We start from the raw sequence: 12,623 nt of genomic DNA, 5'->3' as shown, positions 1-12,623 counted from the left end.
TGGGATTCCTATCACACTTCAGAAGTGGATTGTAACTGACTCAGGAGCTAATTCAGCTGCAGCTCAAAGACAGCTGGGTCAGATTCTAACTCAGCCAAAATGAGCAATAGGAATTGTGTCTTCACACTGCATTACAAGAGAAAATACACTCTTTCCAAATATACTCCAAACAGAAACCTTCTGTAACAACACACATGCCTTGTTGTAATCTTCACCTACACTTCCAAACCAGCACCAATTCCTATTGACTGCAGAGCGTTTGAGAGCTCCCTGGGCTGGAGCTTGTTTTATTCATGCTCTGAATCCAGGAGTACCAAGGAAGGGCAGAAGTGCCCTATTCATCAGGCTATTAAAGTGTGTCATCAGAGCATTCAGGGGCCGTGTGTGCCAGGTCCCATGGTGGTATTTCAGACAGGCACAATGCAAACAGATGGTGCCTCAAGGATAATACACACTCTTGGTTACAAGAAAATGCAACAATCCGACATAATGCAAAAACTGGGGAATAGGACTGGGAAAGAAGGAGTGAGGAGAGCAAGTTCCACATGGTTCCCCATGTCTTTATGCAACAAAAAACATCTGCATATTAACATGAAATAACAGCTCTGGAAGCATTTATGTTTTCCTCCCTCTCCAATTTTTTCCTAATGTCCCTGTCCCTCTGACATATGTTGCAATCCTATTGTGAAACCAGTAATTTTCTAAAATGTCTGAAAAATAGCAGGTGGGCATGACACGAAAAGGCTAAACACCATCATTTGGGACTGGTTCCAAAGGAGATGTATATTGCACATACTAAAAAAAAAAAGGGAAAGGGAAAATGGTCAGTGAAAAAAAAAAGGCAGACTTTTCTATTTACTTCTAAGATCATACATACCCTGAACTGGGAAAGCTGCATCCTCTTGGACCGCTGCCTGGACAGCCCTTGTGATGCTCCTCAGTGATGCTGGGAGCCTGGCTGGTGCCAAGGCAATGGCAGGGAGGTGTCTCTGCTGTTCTGGGGAACCAGCAGGAGCTGCAGAGCCTGACACAGGCAGCACAACACACCGAGCAAAATGGTTCATTAATGCACAACTGCTGCTGGTGCTGCAAGCTGAGAACCTCAGCTGCCCCCTCACCTGACTTACCCCTCAAAGCTCACATTTAACCCTGGTGTTTGGGCTTGTCTGCTTTTTATAGAGCTCCCCTTCCTTTCAGTTTGTGAAACCGTGCCATCTTTTGTACTTATTCCCTAATCCATGCAAGAGCACACATCCAGTCTCAGAACATGCTTGTCTTCACGGCTGACAAAGTCAAACGTTGCAGCAATCACACTTTGGGTTTGCTTGGCAATTTTAGCATCTGCTTCTCTTACATTTCTCCAAAGGTGCAGTAATGAAGCCTAGGGTTTGGTTTACACCAGGAAGAGAAGATACAGAGATCTCCTATTTCCCTGCATCCTGCCTGGATGCCATTTCCCAAAGACTTAGTTTTTCTCAGGAAAAGTGTAGCCCAACAGAGCTGCCAAAGAAAAGCCCACCATGTTATGTGATGGGAAAACTTTGGGGAATTTCACGAAGCAACCAAGTGGGAAAGCTGAAGGGTTTAACAGAATGTCTATAATACCAGTCATTTTGTGAAAACATCCAAACATTTATTCTAAACAAAAGCAAACACCTAGTCTAGACTTACAAATACTCCATCTTTAAATTCCAATACTTAAAGTTCCTATGACAGATTTTAGGATTATATAACTTGCCAAGTAACATAGTCCATATCTTCGTCACACCACACCTGGTTTTCTGTACTAGCAGATGTCATGCAAGTATCAAAACATATGTATCAGGAGAAGAACTTAAAATGCCATCAGTGGGAAGATCAGCATAGCTGAGTTCATGAGCTGGAAACAAGGCAATCTATCTCTAGAGCTGCTTTCTTGCAAAAAAAGCCCTCAGGATTCATAAGGTGTAAGGACAGTGCTCATGGAGATGGCTGTATCACTCTGTGTCTGAAACCAAAAAATCTGCATTCAAAGACAGGAGTAATCAAAAAGGGGTTTGTTTTGCTTTTGTTACTTGAAAGGTACTTGTAAGTGAAATACAGGATGTCTAATTGTAGATGAAAGAGAAAACAGGGATTTCCTTCTGGTGTTATCAATGTTAAACACAGGACAAGAAACAGAATATATAGGGACATCTTGATCTTCTGCAGAGGAACATTTCTCCTCCTAAATCCTCCAGTTCCTAACTCAGGCATTGTCAATGCTGTTACCCTGAAATTCTTCACACTGCAATGCATGGCACTCACTGCTTTGTAGTCCTGTTCCTGTTTTGGCCATCCCCTCTACCATTAATTCATTCCTGTGTTGTTTCAGCCATTCTCTTTTAGTGGGGAAGGAGCTACAGAAAACAGTAAGGAAGGACTCCACTCATCAGGACCCTTTAATTTCTCCTGCTATATTGTAAAACTGCAAAGCCCTAAACGGAACAGTTTAATGGAAGAGGCCAAGAAACCAGCCTGTGTGCGTGCTTAAATGGAGAGGAGCAGAACCTGCAGCATCTCTGCAAATAATGCCCCTGGCAAGGAGTGAGTGTAGTTTCAGAGACTCTGGCTCTTTTGCTATTCCCTAATAAATATATGAGAAGCACAGCACCAATGGTCAGCCAGGCAGAACACACACTAGAACAAAATTTATGATTAAACAGCAAACAAAGCAGCATTTACATTTCTGAGTCTACAAATCTGCTCATGCACTGGAGCAAGAGTAACAACAATGAAGCCCATAAACAAATCTACTCACAGGGAGCAGGACAGAGAAAGGAAAGGTGGAGCTTTTGCTGTCTTGTTGGGAAGAAAGGACATAGAAGACACACACTTTTGACAGGAGTAACCACAAAGCCAACCATGAACTGCCGTGACTCCTGTGACGGAATAGAGGCCTCGGACTAGAAGTTAAGCAGCAAAATATGAGCTGCATGCTCATGTTACTGAACCAAGAACTCACACATCAACACATAACTTTGGAGTTGTTAAAAGTTCATTCATTAAAGGCACATTTGTGGCTCATTTACTCCAGCCAACAGGAGAGGTTTGGTTTGTAAAGCAGACAGGCGAGATCCAACCTTGTGAAAGGCATGCAGACAGCAAGAGGAGATAAACTTGCAGGGAAAAAATCATGCTCTGCACAGACCCTTGCACAGAACAAGGTAAAGAACCAGCAGCTGCCTCAGAGCAGAGGTGTTGCAGTACAAAGCACCATCCACACAAGGCAATACAAAAAGCAAGGTGAAAAACACCCTGCCTAGGAGCAGTAGGGGCAAGGAGCCTAAATGACCTCCTCTGGTCAGAAGGGGCAGAGTCAGGCATAAAATAGGCAATCAAAAGTCTCCATGATGGAAAGGATAGGAAGATTTAAAAGTCCATAACTGGGGCAGAATAAAAGTGCACATTTCTCAAGTCAACTCTTTGCCCAGATATTAGGCAAACAGCAGGAAAGAAAAGTCCAGAGCACCACAAAAAGCAGAAAGGTGGTTTAAGGTGTACAGTTCTACTTTATTCCTAAATATTCCTTTCTTCTACTAAATATAATATTAAGTCTTACTGTTTAATTATGGAACACAACAGTGGTTCTGAATAAGACACTGAATCAGGACTATGGTTTAATTTATTATCATTTCTGTTGTCTTGCAAAATGATGTTGACAAATTATTTTCTTCTCTGCACCACTATTTCACCTCCTAAATTTGGCTATTCTCAAATACTTAGATAAGAGAAACTTCCTGTCAAGGAAAAACTCCTGTGAGTTTTTACAGTGCTTGTATAATGGGACTTTGACCCTAACTTACACCTCAAGGTGCTACTGAATTTGAAAATGGTCACTTACACATTTTGCAATGCCTGAATGAATCCACTGCTGCAGATGGAGCCTCATATTAATGTAGAAAAAGTAGGCCATTTTACCAAAGAAAGATTATTTGTAAACCAGGCAGAACCAGTCAGCTGATGTGACAGAACACCCCAATATGGGGACTATAATGACTACACTGTGCAGGACTGGCTTCATGGTGTGTGGACACAAATTCAGCACCTGAATCTGCAGTACTGCCTGGAGCTTTGCTGTTGTTTCATGTTGTGGTCGTTTCTCATGACTTTCTGCATGAGTGAGACCCCAAAGTGCCTTTTGAAACAGGGACCTAATCACTATAAAGAAAAAAGCTTTTAAAATCTAAGTTTATTTGTGTAAATCTTGGCCCAAAACTTTATATATATATATGTATGTGCATATGTGTGTGTGTGTGTGTGTGTGCACGTGCATTCCCATCAGTACTAATTATGATTTTTTCCACATAATTTAGGAGATAAGGTGCCAAGTATGAAGGAGAGGGGGAGGCAGCTGGGTTGAAAGCAGAGGGATCTTTGTGTCCCATCAGAAAGCAGAGCTGGTGGCACTGCTTCTACAGCTTCACTCAGTTGCCTTGGTGGAGACTTCCTACATAAAGGAGTCCAGTAGCACTTCAAAATACCACCATGGGAGACAGGAAGATGGTGAGGAGACAAATATGTAGAAAAGGTAACTGGAAACCAGATGAAAAAGCAATATAAAAACCCAGTATGTCTGGGGTCTCCACTGTTTTTATTCCTCTTGCAATCTGTGACATTAGGCAAACTGATTTATAGCTCGATCTGTTCATTATTAACAACAACAGACCAAATTCCTGGTTTTCAAAAGAAGCTACCACCTCTATAAATGAAGCTACTGCAAAGTATCTCCTTTTTTCCTCACTTTGGAGTTCATTTGTCTCTGATAAACAGCTATTGATGCAAGATAACAAATGCTCTATTCTTTCACACCTTTCCTACATCACAGGGTAGGTGAAGGAAGAGAGGCAGGTGATAGGGATTAGGGAGTACAGCAGGTCAGTGAGATCACTTCAGGTGACAGAAAGGGTTTTTCCAGCTATGGACCAATAACAAGAGATGAAAAGGGGATTTCTGACATTGTGGATACCATTTCAAATCACTGTTGCATTCATTAAAAAAAAAAAAAAATTCAACCACACAAAATTCAAGAGACCTTGAGGTGTGCCAAGGATTTATTCACTGTGTGACTGCAACCAAGTTCATTTGCTTCCAGACACTTCTGTTTGCTTTGTCTTACCCATTTCATTTCTTTGGGGCAGGGAATATTTCCTTGTCTGTGTTTTCACAGAAATCAGAGCAAGAGCACTCCGGTCTTGAGTGATATCCTTTGCTGATATTTTAATAACAATACCTAAAGACCCATTTGGAGCAGATGGGCTCAAAGTCTTCCAATAAGCAAGGAAGTTAAATGCTGGTTTTGGTTAAGAGCACTTTGAATAAATGCAGGGCTCTGAACCCACAGACAGCTCGACAGAACCAATTTAACCACTGGTAGCCCCTCAGGTGAGAAATGTAATCTGCTCCCATAAAACAGTTGCAGCATTTCCTTCCACACAAAACTCTGCTGCCTACAGCAATTCCTCAGCAGTCTGCACAAAACTCAGCTGACCTACAGATGCTGCTGAGCCTGGGGCCAGGGAGGCAGGAAAATGGTACTGAAGCAGTTGCATGGAAGAAAAACTGAAAGAAGAAAAAAAAACAGAAATGAACCATTCAAGCAAATAATTTTTTAAAAATCCTGAAAGCACAAGTGTGTTGGGAAATGCAACACACGAAGGAACCTCTCAGGAAATAAGCAGAGCAAGTTCTTTTTTTTCAATTAAGCAAAAGAATAGCAACTACTTCAAAGGAGATACTTAAACAGAAGTTCAATGCATCCCATGTTTAATTATTTTATGTAGTTTCCAAGATCACCTATTTTATTACCAATGCAAAAGTGGTGGGATTTTCAACATTTAGTAGTTATGAGTATTATGTATTTTACCATTAGAGTCCATTCACAGGATTTTCTTTATTTGTGTCTCACAACTGATTCTTTAAAGTGTGTAATGTATACTCATTAAAAATGCTGGTTGACCAATGACCCCATATTCAGTAAAGGGGAGGGGGAAATGAAGATATTGCAGACCAATTATCTATTTAGAATTAGCTTTCCCAATCTAGGTTCATCTCCACATATTCAACTGATTTCCTTTTACAGATCCCACTGGCTGCTCATCCCTAGACCCAAAGCAAATTCTGTGCCCATTTCACTTAACTCCTTCACATGTTTATCCATTCCAACACTAATTTTTTTTCACTTCTGACACTTTGCAAGATGTTTTCATTTTTTTCAGGAGATGTGAATTGTGCCATTCATTCTGCTGACCTTTACAAAAGTGAGAAGAACCTTCATTTTTACAAGTCTCCCATTAACATTCAAAATGTCTGTGCCAGGTTTCCTCTAGCCAGGTAAATGCTGCTGAGAAGATTAAATGGTCTACTTAATTTGCTGATTCCAGCAGAGTCATTCAGACTCACTTAAGGTGCCCACATTTAAACCAAATGATTCATACAGTGACAGTGAAAACCAGAGGAATTCCTAATTATTAGCTAAAGTGTTAGTGGTAATGTAAAAAGATTGTAGATGGCGACAAGGAATTTTAGTTTGTTGGGTCAGCCTTTTTTGGGGGGGGTTAAAGCATCGTAGCAAACCACAGCTAATAACTGTGCTTTATTAGCTACTTCTGGCTTTCAGCTGCCATAAGTTTTAGTTGTCAGCATCCTTCCTTGCCCCACAGATTGAGGCTGAGTAGGTTGGATACTCCTGACAAGAATTTATTTTTGGCTGCAGTTTTTAAATAGCTGCTATATTCTTTCATTTTTGTTTGCTCTATTCTGAAGTCCTTTCCTGGTTCTTGAGTGTTTTTGAAATGCCCAGTTTTCTTAAAAGAGGTTACCTAAGTCTCCCTCACATCTAATGGGATGTGAAACCTGGGAAAAGAGAAATTGTTTCTATGCAGCTTGCTGTATCTCTGAGAATATAAAATACACTTCCATTTCTATAGCACTTTTTACAGGCATCACAAAAAACTCTTTATTTTAATTATTTAAATTTAATTTATTTAATTTATATTAAATTATTTAATTTATATTGCAGTCTTTACTGCAATATTAAATAAAATTACTATTAAACAGAGAACTGACTTCACCCTCTCCTGAATTTATAAGGAGTAACTACAGCTAACTGCTCTTTCTTCATGTCACACCAATCAGTCTCTGGAGGATCAGAAAACCCTTTGGAGGATTATTTTTCTTTCCTGGAACACTTCAAGCAAAGCTTCTGGGAGAAGGAGACAGACCGTAGTCTTAGGTGACTTTCAAGTCTCACATCCACATCTCACCCAAACATCTGAGCTGGAAATTTGGCTGAAGTGGCTCACAAAAGCCACGTCAATAATCAAATAGAAATCCCTGGGCCAGTGCAAGGGGCAAGCTGGGGCTGTGTTTTGTGCCTTATGCAGAGTCTCAGATGCTCTAATGATTCAGATACTCATGAGGAGACTGTGTTTATGTCCTCACAGTCTTTTGAAGACACACAACAACTTTCTAGTCCTGGCCTGAGTCAGCTCCCAGGCAGAGGAGCACATTTATAGGCTGGTGTTTTGCTCAAGCAAATAGTGGCAAGTGCAGGGACCCAGCAGCAGCCCTACATCCATGAAATCAAACCTACAGGCAGAAAAAGTCTCATTAATATGAAATTCTACCAGGAGGATTATGAAGACATCTGCAGTAAGACAGCTGTCACAATATTTACTTTACATATGACAGAAAAAAACCCCAAAAACGTTTTAGACACTTTTAAATTGTAACATCTTAATTTGATAATAGCAATTTATATTAAACATGCTGATAGAAGTTTGAGAACAGAGTAATTTAGAAAGAATCAGGTTGCATCCAACATTACTATTTCAATAGAAATAAAATGTTATTTAACAAATCTAGAGTAAATCAAGTCAATTTATCACTGATGCCACATACTGTGAGTTTTCAGCAGAAAAAAAAAATCATAATTTCTTGGGGAAAAACGGGATTTTAGTAGATGCCTGAAGGGAACTCTCACTTCTCCAGCACAGCCAGTTCTGGTTCAGTTTGTGCTAAACTCGTGCATATATTTACAAAATAACACCACTGTCGAATACAGATACATTGAGGAGAAGGTTGGGGTGGGGGAAGTCCTGGAAATAAAGCACTCTAATTGAAATTGCTTTTGGCAGGAGATAGGCGGGAAGCTTAATAGTATAATATCTACCACACAAGTCCCATTTATTAAATTTCCTAAGTCTGGCAGGCAGGTCTCAGTCAGTTCAAAACATCAGCTGAGACAGACTCAGTTTGCTTCCTCTCAGCCTTGATGCAAAAACACCAAGACAAATAATTTCCTTGCAGAAAAATTATTGTATTGGTGTATCTATTACACTCTGCTGGAAGAGAACATTACCACAGAATCAGCCTCTTCTGTTTGGACTCACCAGAAAACCAGGCAGAAATCATAATAAGCACGAGCCAAATAAGCCATGTAAAATTACAGTTGCAGAGTTTATCATATATGGCTCCACTTTGCCTGAGGCTCAGGAAGTTTCAGGTTTTCTGCTCTGAAGTAACTTCTCAGGCAGGATATATAAGGGTCTATAAAAAATAGCACTTTTGAATATATATCTGTTACACACATTTTGAAAACCATGACAGAGGAACAAAGACAAAAAGAAGTGTTGGTTCTGAGTCAGCAGCAAGTATCTCCCATTTACTCATGATTTTTAACTTGTGTTTGGGGAAATGTCCTTCTGAGACAAACCAGCCCTTCCATCCACCCCCTGCTTTTCTACTTTCTAGAAGAAACTTCCACTGTCTTTTGCCATTACCAGTGTTATTTCCAGGTATCTGAAAGTTCAAATGGTCTCATGCCATGAGAGGTATTTTCTTCTTTCATCCCATCCTGAATAAGCATATCCTCTGTCTGGTCTATAATGTTCATTTTGGCTGAAGTTCTTCCTTCCTATCCCCCCCTTAAGCACAGACACACTTTTTCTATGTTACAGGTCTTAAAATCTGTCACTTAACAAAGAGCTGAGAACAGGAGAAAAGGAAAGAATAAAAGCTGGTTTGTTCCACTGTGGAAATCCTTCATATTCTGTTCTAAGAGGGTCTCCTACCTCAGTTATTTACCAATTCCAGATGTTTCCGTAAGAGGATTAATCCTGCCCCCCCACCCCCAATGAACTTAATTGTTCCATAGCATCCTGCAGGATATGGAGAGGGGAAAAAGAGGGAATTTTCTTCTTGACCCTGAGCTGCAAAACAATTTGTACCCTGAATTTGAGAACAGACGGTTTCTCCAATGCTCCCCCAGTGTAAACATGAGCTATTCTCTGCCTTCAGACTGTCTCATTTCATTAAAGACATCAAACTGATTTTATTCAATGATATAACAGGAGCAAACTCCTAAACTGCCCACTCATGTTGGTTTCTATCCTAAATTTTCTTAACAGGCATTTGGGAGGTTTTTGATTTTCAGACATCTGTAATTTACTCTGTAAAGTGATAAAGTCACAAGTAAGACAAACAAAGCAGTGTATGAACAGCTTAAACCTGGCTGGTAGAGCTAGCTGGCAATGCATAATGCATTTTTTCAGCAAGTAGACTGCAGAAATCTTGCTTCATTTACTTCAAGAATGCACTGTGAACTTATTGAAAGTAGCATATCTCTGGAGCCTGAATACACTTCAGATATAGCTTAATTACCCGTGCTGTTCACAGGCACAGCTCAGTTCAATAGAACCTCATGAAAAAAACCCAGTGGTGAAATTTAAAACACTAAAGGAAGGTGGAGTGTGCTCTGGTGATGGCATTTTTTTCTTGTAACACCCAAAGAGCATTGTGTGCTGTGATGCTATAGAACATTCAGCACCAGGTTATAACTGAGGTAGTTGGGATACACTCAGTGTTTTTAAAAACCTAACATTACTCCTCTACCTACAATCTATAAAAACTCTTAGCTCATACCTACATTTTTGTGCTCCTTTAGCACACAGGAATCCCCTCACCAGGAATCACACAACCCGTGGGGATCACCTGGATTCCAAAGGAATTCCCCTGCCACCACAAATTCAAGCTACCCATTTGCAGAACACCTCGAAAGATCAGCCAAACTTTGGAGACCAAAAGGTGAGGCTGTCATACACAATAGGGATGTAAAATCAGACTTTAACCTCTTCAGTACAGGCTTTTCCTTTCAAAATTTTCAACTTCCTAAATAAATAAGCTGTAAGAAGCATATATGGGGTTATAGAACATGGCTTCTGGGAAAGCAGCTGCCCCACCAGCCCACTTTTCAGAGTTTCAATTCTCTCTCTCTCTCATCTGGTCTCCATTATTTCCAGGAATTTTTTTCAATGAATGCCGAACAGTAAGAGTTATTTACCATAATTTCTCATTAATTAAGTGCAGAATTATAATCAGTTAGAACCACTAAAGCACAGCATACTTGAGTTATTTTATGTTCTCTTCCCAAAAAAAAGCCAATAAAAATAAAGAAATCAAGAGGCAGGACTGAAGAGTGATTTTGAGTTCCCAAAAGGAAAAAGCTTAAAGTCTGTTGTCAATATCTTTTCTCTGTAAATCAGGTTCTTAGAAAATCCCTCCAATTAGAAACATACATCCAGGTATAAACCCTCCTCTCTTCCAGATTTGTAAATAAATATGCATAGCTAGATTTATATCTCTTTACCTTGCACTAGTAGAAACAGCTTTTTAGAAACAATTAAATGATTAACTAATTAACATAACAGCTCACCATTAACAGAATTTTTAGTCTTACATTGAGAAGTAGCAGAGTGGAAAATTATCATTCTGTTGCCAGCAGAGCACCAGGAAGCTCTTCAGAAGCAGTGTGAAATGAAAAAATTCACTTTCTTACCCGAGGGGTGCTTTTTTTCCCTCTCATTATCACCCAAGTCAGTACTGCAGAAGAGATAAATGTCTAAGAAAGAGATTTACTTTATGGATTAACTACAAGCAACTTCCTTGACATGTTGCCATTCTAAGCTGGATACTGGTTCTGATCTCACTGGGCAGGAGAAGGAGAAAGTAATTAAAACCAGAGAAATTGTCTCAGCACAAAGCAGAGAGAAGAGCATCTCTTCCTTGGCACCTACATCTGCCTCCCTGTGCTGGGTGATGGAGACCAGCTTCCCCCAAACTGGAGCAAGACATTTTGGTGGGGACTGTGGGCTATTTTTATTTGCCTTTTAATTTGGAGTCGTTATGTTTCACATTTTAAAGAAAACCCAAGAGTTTGTCTTTTTCTTGTTGAAATGGAAGTTAAAATACACAATTGCATGACACCAAGTTGCTGACATCATACACATCACATGATGTCACGCACGCTGTCAACACTGTGCCACATTTGTGCAAAAGTAAAAAACAGCCTTTTATAGAAACATCTCACATTTTCCCTGCCACATGGCTCTTCTCCTTTTCTTTTATATATATAACATGCATAATTTACTTTCCTGTGCAAATAAATCCTAGCCTTTATTCAACCCCTCTGGTTGCACCTATTTATAAAGGATTAATCTGAAGGCATACAAACTTTTTTTCACAATTTCCTGCTCAAGACCTCCCTGTAACACCTTCTAAATGACGGCAAATAACTTCCCAAATACCTGCTTTTAACCTTACACAAATTAAGCAGAAACAACACCACCCCACCACAAATTAAACGGAAACAACACCACCTCCACACCCCACATATGTTTATTTTTTCCTCATGTAAGGCAAACCCATTCAGGCTGTGAGCTGTCAAACACGCTGCGTTCCTTGGTTAAGGAAGGAAAAAAATAAAGATGCATTGTGTTTTGCCAGGGTGGCAAAGTACTGTGCTTCTCACTGATTATAACACTGCAGTCCTAAATCTACTGTTACCACTCTTTTCAATATTTTATTCAGTATTTTATGATCAGCCAGTGATCAAAGGTGGAAATCCCTTACTCTTTTGCATAATCATATTCAGCTACATTTTTTCCATGGGGCTGGACCATTTCTGCAGGGAGTCCAGCAGAAGTTCCACTGGAAGACTCCCTATATTGGCATTTAAAGAGAGTTTTGTTTTCATTACGGCATATAAATCACCCTTCTATTTCCTACTCTGATTGTTGGATCACACTCCAAAGGACATAACATGTGGCAATAATATTTTGCAGCAAAATAGAAGAAAGAAGAAATTTGAGTCAATTCAAGCAAATACATCCTCTAGCAAAAACCCAACAACTTTCTTCTTAGTTACACTTTTCCCCAATTGCCTGTAATTCCTTAGGGTTGGAAGACCTGTCCAAGCAAAAGCCATGGATTGCCATCACTGCTGGCTGGGTCATCTTTGCTCTGCAGTCCTTAAAGGACATGGTGGATGGGGACCAATCTAGAAGTAATAAGCATTAAGGCTTAAAATCAAAAGATATGGTGAGGTGATTTATTTAATTCAGTTGTGACTCTTTGGATTTTTGCACCCATAATGACACTCAGCGAATTAAAATGGGTCTCATACATTTATCTCTCGATAAAACGTTGTTAGCTCCGTTTTGCACCACTGCAAAAAGCCCACTGCTAAGAAACCCTGAAGTGCATTTCTCTGAGCTATCCTCTACATTAAATCAGGCACAGGCTTCTTGCTGAAAAAGAAGAACATG

This window comes from Aphelocoma coerulescens, chromosome 1 (assembly GCF_041296385.1).
Source record: "Aphelocoma coerulescens isolate FSJ_1873_10779 chromosome 1, UR_Acoe_1.0, whole genome shotgun sequence".
In the NCBI taxonomy this organism is placed as follows: Eukaryota; Metazoa; Chordata; class Aves; order Passeriformes; family Corvidae; genus Aphelocoma; species Aphelocoma coerulescens.
Note: the sequence above shows the minus strand (reverse complement) of the source record.